Here is a 16,311-nt window from a genome sequence, read left to right on the forward strand (position 1 = left end):
TGTTGGGAGTTTAAGACACTGGCTGTATGCTGGGAGACTGGTGTTCTTTAGCACTGAAGGAAGAACAGGGTAGGTCTTTTAACTCTCAAGAACATATTGAAATGAAGAAATTAAAACTACGTTCAAGTGCTTGGGGATATTTCTATTTTGGGGGTATATTCTGAATAGTGAACATAATTTAGAAGGAACTCCACTGTTTTTAAAGAGAGAAGTGACACATGGAAGTTATTTGCATGTTAGCTGGAGAAACATTGAAGGAAATGCAAATTTAACCCTCAGACTGGCAAGGACAAAACTGCAGCACATTCCACTTTCATGAGATTTAAATAAGTCTCCTCTTTGCCACAGATGAATAGACAGAGCTCTCACAGGCCTTTGTAGGTCTCAGCTCTGTTCCTTCCAGAAGCTGCTGCTGGAAAATCTGGCCTCTTATTTCTTAGTTCCCTGGAGCATTTTGTACCCATATAGTTACACATGATTTGGGTGACTATAGTGGTCACAAGCCCTTTGTTAACATACCTGTGCTGTGCATAAATTATTGAGGAGTCACTGGCCTGGGCTCATCTTCCACCCAAGGCACTGATCCATCGCAATCCATGTAGGGATTTACCTATTGCAATGCGTTCTCCGTTTCTAGCATCTTGGTACAAATTCACTGGGCTGAACATGAGACGAGTCTCACCCTTTCCTTTCCAAAGAAAAGCAATCAAGTCAATCATCTCATTATAAAGAGGCATCTCCAGATACAGCACATCAGGTACCTCAGATTAACCAGAGCTATTGAATCCCAAACTAAACTGATGTCCGTGGTGTGTCCAGCAACAGAAAATGTGAGGTGGAAAGCGCCAGCTTTATACGCACTTATAACTTCGACACTTGCAACAGTTCAATGGGAATTAAAGACGGTGAGCTGGGAATGCTGCCTGGCATAAGGATGACCTATTTGAGGGAAAGGTGAGCAGGTAAGTAGAAAGGAGAGGGATGTCACCAGTATGCTGTCAGGATTTAGCAGCTAGACCAAATTTTTTGTTTCTGTCACTGGACCTATCATATTTTAGCTATTTCAAAATATGACGATTAGCCATGTACCACTATAGAAAGGTGTACAGGGAGAGGAAGGATCAGACTAGGATCACATAGCAGTGATGTACTACACTCAATGTCACTCAAACTTCTGAAGCCAGGCAATAACAAGTAAGGTACACACCAAAACTACCTAAGTTCTGCTCTCTTTGAACAAGTGTAGTTTAATTCATATAAATACATTTTGCCTGTGAAGATTATAGATATTGTTCTAGGATTGAGGCTCCAACACTGATTCCATCTCATTGCTAAACCTAAGCATATGTTTACCTGAGACATATTAAACCAAAGCATCCCACACAATTGTGCACTCAAACTTTTAGTCTGGTACCCGGAATTAATCCTGTTATATTTTACAACAGTTTATCTTATTCTTAGCCACATAACTCTTACACAAAGTTATATATATATATATTCAGAGGCCTACCATGGACCCCCACAACACCCTCTTGCCTGTGCATCAGCAGCCCTTACAAGACCATGGGAGTCCACCACTGACACATGGTATAAAACTTGGCTTTGGCCATTCTGGATTCCTTAGGGAATTTCTCTTATCTTCTTTTGATCATGTAAATAGGGTGAATCATATAATGCCCCAATAACAGCTCTCTTAAGATGTTCCAGCTAATCCCCTAACCCCTCAATTCAGCATCATCTAAAGGTGGGGACACAGCTGGATACCAGCAGATGACTCCAAGTGATTATTATCCATTCCAGGAGGAAGAGCTAATGTTGCATTAGCACATACCTTGATTCCTCGCTGGTTTTAAGAGATCAGTGTTATGGAATTGCACACCCTGAAAAAGCACGAGACATTGCAGAGAAATTTTTGACAATGTGTTAGTGTATTTTTCGGCAGGATTATTGAGGTGAAGCGTTTTAAATCACAAGTTCACTCACTTCCTCCTCACCCTCTGTGTGCAATCCTCTCTTCCTTCGTATGACTACCCCATTCAGAAAAATTGAGACAGTTTATCTCTCAGAAGTCTTTAATGCACTGCTGGCCCTGTGTTCTGGTGTAAGAGCTTATGCATGGTGTCCTTATTTGCTGTAAACCTAATCATAAGCTTGTATTTTACCTATACAAACTATTTTAGATGACAAAATATGTACATTTTTTCTGTAGAGAAGTATGATTGCATTTGAAACTGATGTGGAAAATAACTGATACTGGAAAATAACATCCTGCAAAGACTATAGCCACTTTCAGTTTTGACCTGCAACTGTGCTTCAAAGTGTGGCAAAATAGACAAAGTGAAACCTGAACAGACATGGAGAAATGGGAGAAAGGAACATTGCCTAGGAAAAGAACTCTTCTTTTCCCCGTTTGACAATAGCAGAAAGTTATTTTACACATGTATCTGTACAAGATGATTGGGTACCTTTTATTGCTAAACTACATTGACATATGTGAGGTAAATAAATCCATCTACTGCTGAAACAAAGTTATCTTATCCTGTATGATGCAACAAATACATTGTTTCAAATTTAAGGTGGCCTTCTGACTTCTGCCCTTGGTGAGCCCCAGTTTGTATTTTACTTGTGAGCCTGCTCATCTCCGCTGTTTTCCATTCATCTCCAGTTCTGCCAGGTGTATTCATCTCCAGTTCTACAAGGTGTTGAGAGACAGTCACCAGCAACTGGAACTGTAGTGAGATTAGGTAAGGATGAACATAGCATGATGACAATCTTGCCTGCTCCATTTCGCAAACTCTTAATTGCACCAGTATGAAAGCCCAGGACTTCCTTATTACATTTGTCCCATTTTCCTTGGTACTAAATCAAATTAAGGTGTCATTTTATTATGTATTAAGTATCTTCATGTGTACCTTTTGCTGTGGTTGCTAAAGGTCCGAAACAAATGAAATACATCATTACGCCTGTGCAGGATGTGGCAGAACACACAAGATGAAGTTCACAGGGTACATTGACAAAGAAGAAATGGGGAAAACCAAATGAAAACAGAAATTTGGCACCGGGACTTTCTACACAGGGACACCAGAGCCAAGATGCTGAGAACATATAGACAAGTAATGGCTCCACTGGAAGGACTGTTTAGTCTGGGCATTAGATCTGAAAACCAGACAGCACTGGCTCAGCTGTTCAGGATAGTCCACTGCTGGCTCAACTGCTCGAAAAGCCACATGCCCTTCATTGTGTAGGTTTTACACTGAAGATTTCACAGTCATAGGACATATAGCTGTAATGTGAAAATTACACAGAAGAAATTCCTCTATGCTAGTACAAATACATCTTCTTAGAAAATTAGATTGTTTTGTGAATCTTATTAATCTGTCAAAGCTTAAACCTATGTACTACACTGACCTTCATACACTCAATGGTCCCCAGGTTTAGGCATTTATGGACAGTTAATATAACAAGAATATAAATCTAAATACATAGGTATGAGATGAAAACTACACTTTCCAATGTAATTCATTCCCTGACTTTCAATATAGACTAGACTAGACTTGACTAGACTGGACTGGAGTGGAATGGAATAGAATAGAATATTTTCAGTTGGAAGGGACTTACGATGATCATCTAGTCCAACTGCCTGTCCAATTCAGGGCTGACCGAAAGTTAAAGCAAATTATTAAAGGCATTGTCTAAATACCTCTTAAACACTGACAGGGTTGAGGCGTCAAACACCTCTCTAGGAAGCCTGTTCCTGTGTTCCACCACCCCCTCAGTGGTGAAATACTGAAATGTTGTTCTTCTGCATGAAATGTGATTAATTTGTGGCTTTCTACAGCTACACCCGGTGTTTACTGTTGAAAGATAGGCATACGTACTTTCCAGCAACACCTAATGATCATCACCTCTTCAGTCAGTCACTATATCTGAGCTATAGCACTGAGAAAGCTTTTAATTTTTTTCTGTTATAGGGCCATTAGGAATTAATGTTCAGTGTTACAAATTTTGCTATGGAATGTGCTTATTAAATGCTTTAGAGGAAAAGTTAAAAAGATGAGCTAGTTTCAAAGTGTTTACGGTTCAATTTTCTACATGGCAAAGCAAGTCTGCCAAACATGAAGGAGGTTTACAGGGAATTACCTGAAATAAAATCTGGTTGTTTCCCTTTCCTATCACTTCTGAACACTGTGATGGTAGGATAAATATGTGGCAGATGAAACACAGGTCTGCTTCTCTAAAAAAAACCCACAAAAAAAAAAAAAACCAACCCACAAAAAAACAAAGCAAGCAAGCTACTGGGTGAATTGTTCTTGAGCACTTTCCCTCCTACCCAAATTTCATGTTTCATTACATGCAGAAACAGTCATATGGAAGTGAGATGCAACAGAAACACAACTGATGAAAAGGTGGACAACAAACATTAGCAAATTGTGGAGACAGACCTAAATATTTGAATGTTCACCAAGATATAGGAAGAATACATAAGTCAGCCGTTATTTGTAAGAGCGTGAAAGAATTCTGTCTGTGGCCAGGGCACTCCCATAATTTCTTGTGAGAGGAGCTCTGCACTTTACAGCAACCTTTTAGTAAGTTACAGTGGGTAACTTAGTGGTTGGCATTGTTCAGGCCAGAACCTTCCCAGTTCCAAGGAAAAGAAGTCAGAGAGTACTAGTGCCAGTAAAATGTTGCTAGCTCCTATTCAGGCTCATGCAGCAGAAGACTCTCCTATGCTGCAGTCCTGACCCATGTAAGTCAGGCTGGCAAAGCACTTTCCTATGTGCTTTATTCTCTCATCTTTGACAACTGTTGTTTTCCTTCCTCAAAGAGGCTCCTCTGAGGAGGCAGCAGGTGTGTACATCAGAGTTCCTCCTGTTCCTGTCTTCCAGACCTAACAGAAGGAATGAAGAAAGAAGCAGATCCCACAGGTCATTAAAAATGCATTCTCCCTTCCTGTATCCCTGATTCTTAAAAGCTTCTCTGGCTTTGCTGCATTGGGAACTGGTTGGCCACCCGCCTTTCATAACCTCCTACACATTTCGTTGTACTGATATTCAAGTGTCTGGGCAACCTCCTCTGTGGAGTCTTCCCTTAGATTTCTGAGGGTAATTGGGAATGACTGAGACATAGATAAGTAGCAATGGGACCGACAAGTAAAGGGTTAATTTTTAAGATTTGCAGGGGTGACATAAAAGAAGTTGAAGAGGAAAGCAAGGGGGGGAAACAATAGAACAGTGGTCAGCTTGCTGAGTAGGAAAGGCTTATTTGGGGAGTGCTGAAGGTAGCAATGCCCAAAAAGGGAGTGGTGAGAAGAGCTGAGAATCTGTCCTTAAAAAGGTGCGTATGAGATGCAGCCAAATGTCAAAGAGGCGATGCTTGGTAGACTGCCAGAATTACAACATGTAGTAAATATGGGTTAACTAAGGATTGCCAGACTGTTTCAATGGAAGTAGATAGGCTTCTCCTAAAGGAGCAGGGACTGTCTGTGATCTGTTTCTGATGGCAAGAGTTGAGGAAAGCATGTCACCACCAAAGGAAAGGCTGTGGGGAGTGCAAGCAAGCCAGGAACTGTGCACGATTTAAGCCTTAAAACATCACAGATGTGGAAAAAGATACCAGCCCTGGCAACATGGAGAAGCAGGTCAGGTTGTAATATGGCCTGTAACGGAGTGTCCCGGGGCTTTTCCCACACGTGGAAACATCATCACAGGAGCACACCTAGGCTCCCGGGTCAGAGAAAACATTCTCGGATCTACATGACTGTATCAGATGCCTGTTGCCGTGTCACTGCTCAGCTGCCATCACTGTCGCACGGTAGCTCACCCGCCCTCCGCCCTCCGGTACGCGACCGCGCTTCGCGCCGAGAACCGAACCGCGGGCACCACCGGCAGGTGCCATTTTGTGGCACAACCGGCCCGAACGCCTCGCGCAGCCCCCGCCGCGGCGGCCCCGGCGCTGCCGAGGCTCCCGTGCGCAGGCCAGCCGCCCGAGGGGTGCCGCCACCGTGCCCGTGCCGCCCTCAGCCCGCAGGCGCCGGCCGCAGCCCGTCGCGCGTCGCCCCGCGGCCTCCGCCGGCCCCGCGCCCGCACTACAGCGCCCAGCAGCGCCGGGCGGCGCGGGGGCCGCTGGGAGAGCCGTTAGGGGCGGGCCGCGGCGGGCCCGGGGGAGGTAAACCGCTGCCGGTCGGCACCTGCAGCTGGCGTTACAGCTCGGCCGCTGGGCGGTAACCGCTCGTTGCGAAAGGGCTGAGGCGGGGGCTGAGGGGCCGCTGCGTGCCAGCGGGGCGCCACGGGGGGTCAGCCCCGCTCCCCCGCCTCCGAGTTTTCCGGGGCACCAGCGGCTCGGCGCGCCGTCGGAAGGAAGGGGGGGGGGGAGGGAGGGAGGGAGGGAGGTGGCTGGGCGGGCGGGCGGGCGGGCGGTGGCGGGGCTGTCGTTGTAGGTGCGAACCTGAAGGGGAAAAAGCCCGACGGGCTAAGGGAAGCGAGAGCGGCGGCTCGGACCCGGTGCGGGCCCAGCCGCGGCAGCGCTGACGGTGTCGGCTGGCGCGGGGTGCGGGAGCCGCTCCTTCCCGCCCTGGGTGGCGCCTCGGGCAGCCAGGTGAGGAATCGGAGGGTGACTTCGTGGCTTCCAGAACCACTTCACAGGCAGCCTGGAGAGGAACGGCTGTGAGACGGTTGCCGTGCCTGTGGGCTGTGACCGCGCTTGTCGGCGTTTGTTCCAAATGCAAAGGTCAGGCCCTGAGAGGCAGATCCTGATACCGTAAAGTCGGCCATGGAGAAAAACCCTCTTAAGACTTGATCTGAAGTTTTAGAAGGCGAGCATTCTTTGTTACAGCGCTGGGAGCACAGGGGAATGTTTTCTCCGGGCGTGCTCAACAGTTTACTCGAGGGTATACGTTGCATGCAGTAGAGTGCTTGCCCATTCGTAATGTATTACATACTCATTTTCATTCACATACAGGATAGGTTACAAGTTTATCGCTTCTAATGCAAACCAGTACGCAGCCTCAGGCAACACTGCTCAAGTTTTCACTAACTACGCGTGCTCCCCGTGCGAGGGTTTGCCCTCTCGGGGGCGCTATTTGAGTCGGAGGTCACAATCTCCCACTGCCGCAATTACCTTTGTGCTATTTTCAACTAATTTTCTGTGGGTTGCAACACTTTATCAACGTGTCTCCTCTTGCAGCCAGAACTTTCTCAGAGGGAGGCTTCTTTCTGCATAATTTCGATGTCAGTGTTCCTGTCATTATCTGTTCCTTGTTTCCCAAGGTTGACTCCCTTGATTAGAAGTCCTTTCGTTTATCAGTTTCGATAACTTGAGAGCCAGCTTGGCCTAAACTTTGTGCACAGATTAGTTTAATGCATTAAGGCTACGGCTGTGCACCACTCCACAGGGACCTGCAGCAGACCCTTGCCCACTTCTTATGTGACCTGAGCTTAGCAGACACATCGTGCATCGTTTTGTTTCTCATGGCTTTTTGGTCTTTTCTAGACCAAAGAAAGACTAGGAATATGAGGTTAGTAGCTGGGCTATCTCCTTGGCAATACCTTCCTGACCACTGTTTTTTCACCCCAACTCAAAATGGCAGTCTATGAAATCACCGCAAATAAGCAAAACAAAACTGTACCCACAAGTATTTGGGAGTGCAAATAAACCAATGCAGGCAACATGAAAATAAGAACTGAATCTTCAAAGCTTAGGTTTGGGTTTGGTTGCTTCTAACTGAAAATGTTTGGGACAACACTTTACAATCTGGCTTGTGGATTTTCTTTGCTCAGAAAGTTAGTAGATCACTGGCTTTCTTCAAGAAATTTGTATAGCCTGTCAATTCATTAAAAAAAAAAAAAAAAGAAAGAAAGAAAGGATGGAGGTCTCTGTTGAACATGATGGGAAGCTTCTTCCTACCGCCTTTACTGATCTTCCCTTCCTAATGTATTTTTCCATCTCAGTTTGCAGATGCCAAGAAATTTTCCAATGGAGCTATGTGTCCCCATATGGCAAATTTAAGCCCAGTGAGAAGGGGTTTACTTTTTTAGTGACTGTTGTCATTATGTTATGCATGATCCACAGATGACACAATCCATGGATTGCAGTTTAAAATGAAGCAGATAGGCTAATACCACTGAATTGGAAAACAATGTATACTTCCAATAATTAATCAGTTCCTCTAATTGCACAGTATAAATATTATGTGCCTATACTCTAATGCCTACAAAGGCAGGTAAGTCAGATAAAACCCTGAGACTTTAATTGTACATGGGTACATACTAATACGGACAGACTGTAAACATGCACTTTACATACAAAAGGTCTTTTTTAGGGGAAATACACACAGATTGTCCAGAGATCAAAAGGCAGAAAAGCAGCATTTCCAAAGTTATTCAGAAGCTGCTGTAATGTGTGAGCACATCAACTGCATTTGCTCCATTTATCCATCAGGACCATTAAACAGAAAACTATTTTCTGTGGCCTCAGAAGTCCCTGATCTGAATGTGTCTGTATGCACTCGGGAAATAGCACTTATATGCTTTCCCTGTTCTTACACTGTTTTCCTAAGTATGTGCTGCTGGTTACCTGAGAAGTAAAATACTAGATTAAATAGATGTTTTGTCTAACACAGTATGGCTGTTCTTCTATAAAGAACTATGTCACAGCCAGTACTGTATAGGTACAAGAATCAGTCGTGTCAGATCAGCTATGTAATTTAGCTTTCTGAAATGAAACGCTTCTTTCTTTAAACTGCTGCTCTCAACAATAACATTCTCCACAATCATTTTATAAAGTGTCCAGTACTCATGCATAACTTAGCTGACTGCTGGATCTCTGAAAAGGGGCTTCTAGTAGGCAATTACTAGAAACAGTGGTTAATAAGTACACTTTTATAGGTATGTATTTGTTTTATAAACAGCCTGCATACTTGCAGATAAGAACTTGCAGCAGAAAAGTCAGTCTGATCTCCAGGACTAAGAATGCTGAGGGAAAAGGAAATTTCTTCCATTTATAACTTGAGGATGATATTTACTTGTTATCACCTACTTATTTATTGTGAGAGACTGAATAATCATTCACTTCATGCATGCTGTTAGATTTTATATTCCTCTGACACACTCCTCCCCTCTCAACTCTCTTCCAAACTGTTGTAAGGTCTCTTAACCAAAAAGCTATTGCATACTGTAACCGGCCTGCTCACTCTTCTGCATACCTTTCAAGTTCTACTAGATCCTTTCTGAGATGAGGGGAAGATGCAGAGGAATTAGTCTTCACTCAGCATTGAAGACGTGGGTGCACTATGGATGAAGTCATGGCATGATGATTGCTTTCTATTTTCTTATCTATTTCTTCACCGAAAAAACATTCTTCCCAATGCTCTCTGAGCTCTTTCCCTATTCAGAGACCATTGATTTGGGTTTAAAAAGCAAGCAATTGTACGCCTGACAGATTTTGAAATAAAGGCCACTCTAAAATCAGGTTCAGTGGTCATGTTTTGTCCAAGTGTAATTTTCAGGGAACAGGAAGAAGGCTGAGGAAAATAACGTTAGTGGAACTATCCTTCAACTACAGGAAGGGCAACAGTAAAGCTTTTTAAAAATGGTTTTGTTTGGCTTTAAGCTATGGAATTAACACATTATAGGTTTCAAGTCTAGTACAGAGAAACATTTCAAAAATGAAACAAGCAATAGGAAATACAGACATTTCAGAAAATATAAGGAACCTACTTCATGTTCAGATAGATGAGAAATGCCACAGTGAGTGCTAGGATCATATCCCGCATTCAAAAGTAACCAAAACAAATTGGGGGGGGGGGGGGGGAGGGGAGCGGGGAGTGGAAATTGCCAAATTGCCTCTGTAATACTAAGATGATGTCAGGATTCTCTGTGGGTGAGGTTTCACACTTAGCTTGGTGTTGTCTGATCAAATCACAAAACTCCTGTGGCTATTCAGAGTCAGCTGTGGAAAAAAGTTTTAATTGAGCACTGTTTTTCTAGGTTTTCTAGTATAAAATACAATGAAAGATAAAGGGCTTACAAAAGGAGTGATAAACTTTTTTCCTTAGGGTTAGCTGACAGTAAAGACCTCCTGGACAGGTTTCCTTTCTTCACAAACTTCATGGAGATTATTTTATCGTACCACTTTGTGTTGCTGTGGTATCATGTGTATGATCGCTTTGTCACCTAACAACATGATGCTCAGTTTTACCCATCAAAAGCCAGGTGTATGCATTAAAATCAGAGCTAAGTGTGACAACAGTGACTTTTAAGAATATGAATCCTACATATAATACACAAAGATGCAACAGTTTATTGTAGGAAAATTGTATTAACAAATGCAGTGGATGCATTTCAAACGTAGTCAAAGTCATGTAACAAAAGCATCAAAGTGTAAATATAGTAATTAGTATATATGAAAATGCAGTGCAGCTTACAAAAGGGCGTGCAAGTGTGTCTGAAAGAGCTGGACAGGATTATTTTCCCCCTGCTTTTATATTTGAAATGTCTTTTTAACCCACAGAACACTATATAGGCCAATACTCAAGACTTCAAAGTCCTGAATACAAATTATCTCCCTGGTTTAGATCAGAATTTTACATCATGGAAGGAGCAGCTTGCTCTGCGTGTGGTATATCATGTGTACCGTGCAGCATAAGCATGTATCACTGAGGCACATGCAGAACTACTTAGTGGCAATCGGGCCTGTACACTCTTCTTCTGGGGAGCTGTTCAACTTAAATAAACTATTAAGTGGACCATAAAAATCCAAATCTGTAGATGCGGGAGAGTGACATTTAAGTTTGAACCAAACCTGGCAAAGCAATGGTGATTTCATCTCTGGTTCCTCAGATACCAGCCGGATCACTTCAGAAAGCAGCAGGTTTGGGCTCTTCTGAAGTGACCAGGGGAACACAGTGAAACCTTGTCCAAGCCAGTACACTCCTGTAAATACCTTATGATCAATGTTCATGAATTTACATGTTCTCTGACAAAATCGTTTCACTAAACTTTTTATGTGTGAATTTTCTGTGCAGCTGAAGATGCTAATAATTTAGAAATCATAGAGGAAAAAGGCAAGTTAAAATCCTAAAGCAGCAATGCTGGGATTCTGCAGATAGCAGAGACTCAAGGGTTAATGACATTGCAGCTAATAACTAAGTATGATACCATGGATATAAAAGTTAATTAAAAGTATCAGCAGTTATTGCTTTCATAGCATTTTTCTTCAATTCACAGACCAACAATTAATGCAGAGAAATGTAGCAGCCTTTACTCCTCTCACAGCCATTTGCAGCATTATCTCAACTGAGAAATACACAAGCCAAAATCGACCATCACAAGATGTACAAGTATGTTCTGGCTTTCACCAAGTTTCACTGAGGGACAGAGGGTACTTTTCTTCTTGTTGAGAGGCACTTACTTCAGAATACCCAAAAAACATGAGGCTTAATAATCACATCAGCTGGTACCCTAGAAAGCATGGTGCAGAGCTAGAAACTCCCATCTCCTTGAGGCCTGTAACGCACAAAGTAACGAAATGACAGGGGAGCAGAGGTCAAGTTTCCTATTTTTACAGTAGCTTACGGTGATACAGTTATGAAATGGGGCTGAACACTCAGTGAATTAATGGCCACATGTTACAGAGTGCAATAGAGTGTGCTACAAGTTCTGCACCTCACTGCCTCCAGGCTTTTTACCATCTAAAAGACAAAAAGCAAAAGAAGGAAAGCAGAGAAACGAAGATTAGGTCTGGCACAGAAGCACTATTCATTTGTTTTCTTCTCCCCCCTATCACTTATCTCCACCTGCAGCCCTTACCTACCTGCAAGGCTGCCCCAACTTTCCATCAGGGCACAGATCTGCTAGCCCAGATGAGGTACTCATCACGGCCTCACCCGGAGTCTTCCCTCAAGTTCACTTAGGTTTAAGTTAGTTTGGTTTGTTATACCCTGCTGTTTCCATCCCACATTCTCCTCCAGGCCTTGCTTATTGCTGTATTAGAACATACTTTCCCACCCACTGCTTTGATATACACTCAATTAATTAAAACCTTGCTAACTTTTCTTTCTGTTAGTTGGCTATCAGCCTGCTGCCTCATTTCCCAAACATCACTACAGACCTCAGATCATTTTTTGCTAGCTTTGCTTCCCTGCTGCGTCTCTAATTTTTCCACATCAGAAACCTTGCATTACTCTTTATTAGGAAGAAGTTTTCCCAAATCCCAAATGGTAGGAAGCTGCCTCACTCTGTTTACTGTTCAATGAGGATTATGAATTACCTTTTTTTCCCCCCAGCATCTCCCTTTAAATCCATGCTGACAGCCTGTACACATCTGTATTGTAAATGATGTTTTAGCCCAAACTCCCCAAGTAACCGCTCACAAATACATTTTTTTCATGGAGAAAGAAGACAAACCTCTTGTGGGCCACCTCCTCCCGCAGTACAGGCAGGTTCTCTTAAAGATAGTATGATGAATATATACCATGGGCACGTAGGGGAGCATGCAAAAACAGTGAGCAAAGAGATACACAGCAACAATCTCATTGCAGCATACTGTGGCAGACTACTGATTATGTGTGTTTGATGTGCATCAGTTACAGCTTGTGCATTTGCAAATAAAAGCCTAGTGAAGGATTGGGAAACACAACACTGCTAGACAAGGCCCTGATTTATAACACTACCTGGACACGTAGTTAATATTGGAGCACATGCTTTAACACTTACTGTATCACACTAGAATTACTTGCACCTTTTCTTTCATTCAGCTTGCTGTTCTGAATAAAGTGGGTCAGCCCTGGAGGCAAATGAGAGCTCAGCCAATGCTACCTGCTTACCTGAGCAAGCCCTCAGCTGCCACCCCCAGCTAGTTCGTGCCACAGTATGTTTAGGATCAATAGGCTGAATACTTCTGCACCCAGAGGGGATTAACATGCCAATTCCATCCCCACTGCAGGGAGTTCAGTGAAGTTTAGCACCCTTGGCAAATATGACTTCAAAGAGGTGATGCTGCTGCTGCCATCCACTGTTACACTGCTGGGTGAGGGCTGGTATCATCAAGACCAGATACCTATGCTGTACCCACTTGTCTAGTGTGACTCAAAGCTCTGCAGATCCAATAAAGAAATTATAACCAGGTATTTGCGATGTCCTCATGGGAGGTGGAAAATGTGATTTCAGGTCCTTTACACCATCATCATCATAACCTTACCATAACAGAAACTGGTACATGTTTCCGTGACTGAGGGGCATACACCACTTTTACCATCAGCAAACACTGTTTACTCATAAGAGCTGATGTAGTCACCTGCATCCACAAGGGATAATTGGACTTTGGCATTAGAGGACTAACACAACAGCCATTCCTGTCTGGATAAAGAACATAATTTCAGACACACCCTTGTCTACAATGTTACCTGTTGCCAAGGTTAGAGGCTTCTGCCCATGTCACTTTCACATCACATGGGAGCTCTGATCAAAAAGTCTTGTTTTGCAAGCTTTCATTCCTCTTCCCACACAATCTTCTGCACTGTGTGGGCATATGATAAATTTGATCACAGAGCTGGCCCAGATGAAAGAGCAAACCCCAAATATTTTCTTGCAGGGTTTTACTCATCAGTTTTGGTGAGGTTCACCACACCACAGCAAAATGCTCAGGGAATGAAAGACAAAGTGGCAGGTTCTGACACTGACCATCATACTGTAAACACAGCTTAACAGCTGTAAACTCTGGGATCTGAGCATCCCATGGCTAAGTCATGATGATACTTAGTGCTGCTGTGTTCCTTTTCTGATGAGGATTTGTCCCTTTCTTAATTTGATTTGTAAGGGACAGAAGCATGCTTTTCAGTGCACCAAGCTGCTGGTTATATTTGCTGGATATATATATATTCATATATATTGCTGAATATAACCTTGAACAGATGTTAGTGCAGCACATCCCACGCCCTCACCCTCAGTAAACAGGACTTGGCGCACTTCTCAGATGTAGTGAATGGAGCACCACTGGGTTATAGTTTTTCACTTCTACAATTCCTGTATTTTCAATCTGCTAATAAAGGGAACTAGAATTCAATAAACTCTCGTTAGAGGGTGAATACGACTCAAAGGAAACACATATGGTAAACGAAAATTCAGAATGCAACTCAGTCATCTGTGTTCAGGATGATGATCCTTCCTTTTGATTACATCCCCTTTACCCAAGCGGGTTTTCTTCTGCAGGAATAAGAAGGAAAAGTGAATTCTGAAGAATTCTGGCTAAGTGCTGTTTGCCCTACTTCCTTCATAGGCAACACGGGAGACATTTCACTTCTATTAGCAAGGCAGTAGTTTTCAAACCAAGACCCACTCTTCACTGGGCAGTCGCAATATGTGGCTAAAGGCAAGTCTGCAGGCTGCAATTGCAATGGCATACCTACAGCTCCTAAAGCAGCTGACACTGCCACTGGAAACTTAATACGATTCTAGAAGATTCACAGTAGACATACAGAACGAATCACAGTATATAGGCACCGGTGGTATCTCTTGTACTTCCTTTCCTACTTCTTGCCAGTTAAAAGAAAGCAGAGAGATCAGACTGTTTACAAGCATATTACACTATTCCACTTCAACAGCTGGGGTAGGTGGGGAATAATTAATGCTTTAATATCAAAATATTTGTCACAATTTGAGTGCTCTGATAGAAATAGATTATATTTTACAAAAAACAAAACCAACAGAGCTTTTCAGAGAATGCGGCTGCAACAGCATACCAGTCTGTTGTTATTATCCTGAAGTGAGGATGAGTATCCCAGTCACTATACAATTGCATTTATCCAGCAGAGACCGACCCTTACTCTCCGTTTGCTTTATCCTTATTTGTTGCCACACATCTATAATCAAGATTAAATGGTGAAGTCAGGTCAATGTAATAACGAATCTACCACAGATTCACATGAATAGCACTTCAGCATGCTACTGTTTACACTGTTCCACTAGAGGTGCCAGTATCTACCCACAACAAATGCCAAGAGCTTTCTGGAAGTTATGGTAAGCCAAAATACAGTACAGCCCTAGCAGTACACTTACGTACACAACTACTACAGACAGGCAAAAGTGAAAGCACTTACAAAGTTCCTCAGACTTGTTCTTATGACTTGAATGACCTTGGGTTCCTTTGAAAACATCTAGCATGATGTTACACAAAATACACAAACACCACCAGTCCCAGTTCTGCACTCCTGGGATTTTGCCAGCACTCACAAATTGGTCCAGAAATAACATGTGGCAAGAGGGAGACATCCTCATCCAATACAAATTAGGGTAGTTTCATTTCTGGACTTGAATCAAAAGTAATGATTCCACTCGGGTCTTCTTTGACCTCACACTGTAAAAGACACTAATTTGACAGTCTTTAAAAGGGTTTCTTTACCTTAAGGCTAATTTTAGCCTTTCGTCATACAGACTAGTAAATTCAAGATACTTAGTGAGTTTATTACTTGGAGGAAAACTTTGTACAAGCTGGGGAAAAAAGCCATGTCCCACCTTCTAGTCTCAAATTCTGATAATAAGGTCAGTCTCAATGTGAAACGTTATTAATTTTCAAGTATTACTAAAAAGCACGGATTTTATCTAAACCTTTTTGAAAATTAAATGTGTAGGGTTTTTTCTTTTTTTTTTACACTTCCTTGTTTTAAGTGAGCTACTGTAAACAATACAATCCACAAAAAGAAAGCAGCAGCCAAAACCAGATTTCATCAGTGTCACTGTCTGGCTATCATTAGCCTCCTAAATTTACTGTATTAATACAATAATAGATTAACTCCCACTAAAATATTCTAATCCAGCAGTTAATTTCTCTTCTGTGAATAGATCTTGAGGGTGCAGCAGAGTCTATAGTCAAGAGTCTAGACTCTGACCCAAAACTACATACCTGAAATAAAAGACCTTTGACCTATTTCAGCAATACTTTAAATAGATTGTGCAGGGGAAGCAAGAAAAGTATTTACTTAAACAGCAAAGCACTTTTCAAACCCCTGCTCTTTTTGACTAAGGAGAGCCATTTGTTCCAAGGCAAGCAAGCAAGCGAAGCAACATGCTCCCTCACCAGTATGTATCGCTAAGCGTGCTCTCCATCCTTTCTCCTTGGAAAGTGTTTGTGCACAGTGAGTTCTCAAAATTTCTTTGGAGATTACTGGATCAAACGGCAGATTTTTAAAGCTGCCTAAAGAAAGCAACATGAATTGCCGTTTCATATTCTTTATTATGCAGTATATTAAATGCAGTGTTTCATAAGCATTTGCTTAATTCATCAGATGAAAGTAACATTCGGAAGGCTGGGTTCTGATAC

At 42.6% G+C, this 16,311-nt stretch overlaps 1 long non-coding RNA gene across 1 annotated transcript; it reads right to left on the reverse strand.

Moving 5' to 3' along the window:
- Positions 1 to 2,441: 2,441 nt before the first annotated feature.
- On the reverse strand, positions 2,442 to 5,961 carry LOC114012393 (uncharacterized). The gene is made up of 2 exons (XR_003554798.2): positions 4,141 to 5,961; positions 2,442 to 2,729 (listed from the first exon to the last, which is right to left on the reverse strand). It is a non-coding gene; the product is annotated as an uncharacterized LOC114012393 (long non-coding RNA).
- Positions 5,962 to 16,311: the final 10,350 nt, after the last annotated feature.

Source organism: Falco peregrinus, chromosome 3 (genome assembly GCF_023634155.1).
Source record: "Falco peregrinus isolate bFalPer1 chromosome 3, bFalPer1.pri, whole genome shotgun sequence".
NCBI classification, from domain to species: domain Eukaryota; kingdom Metazoa; phylum Chordata; class Aves; order Falconiformes; family Falconidae; genus Falco; species Falco peregrinus.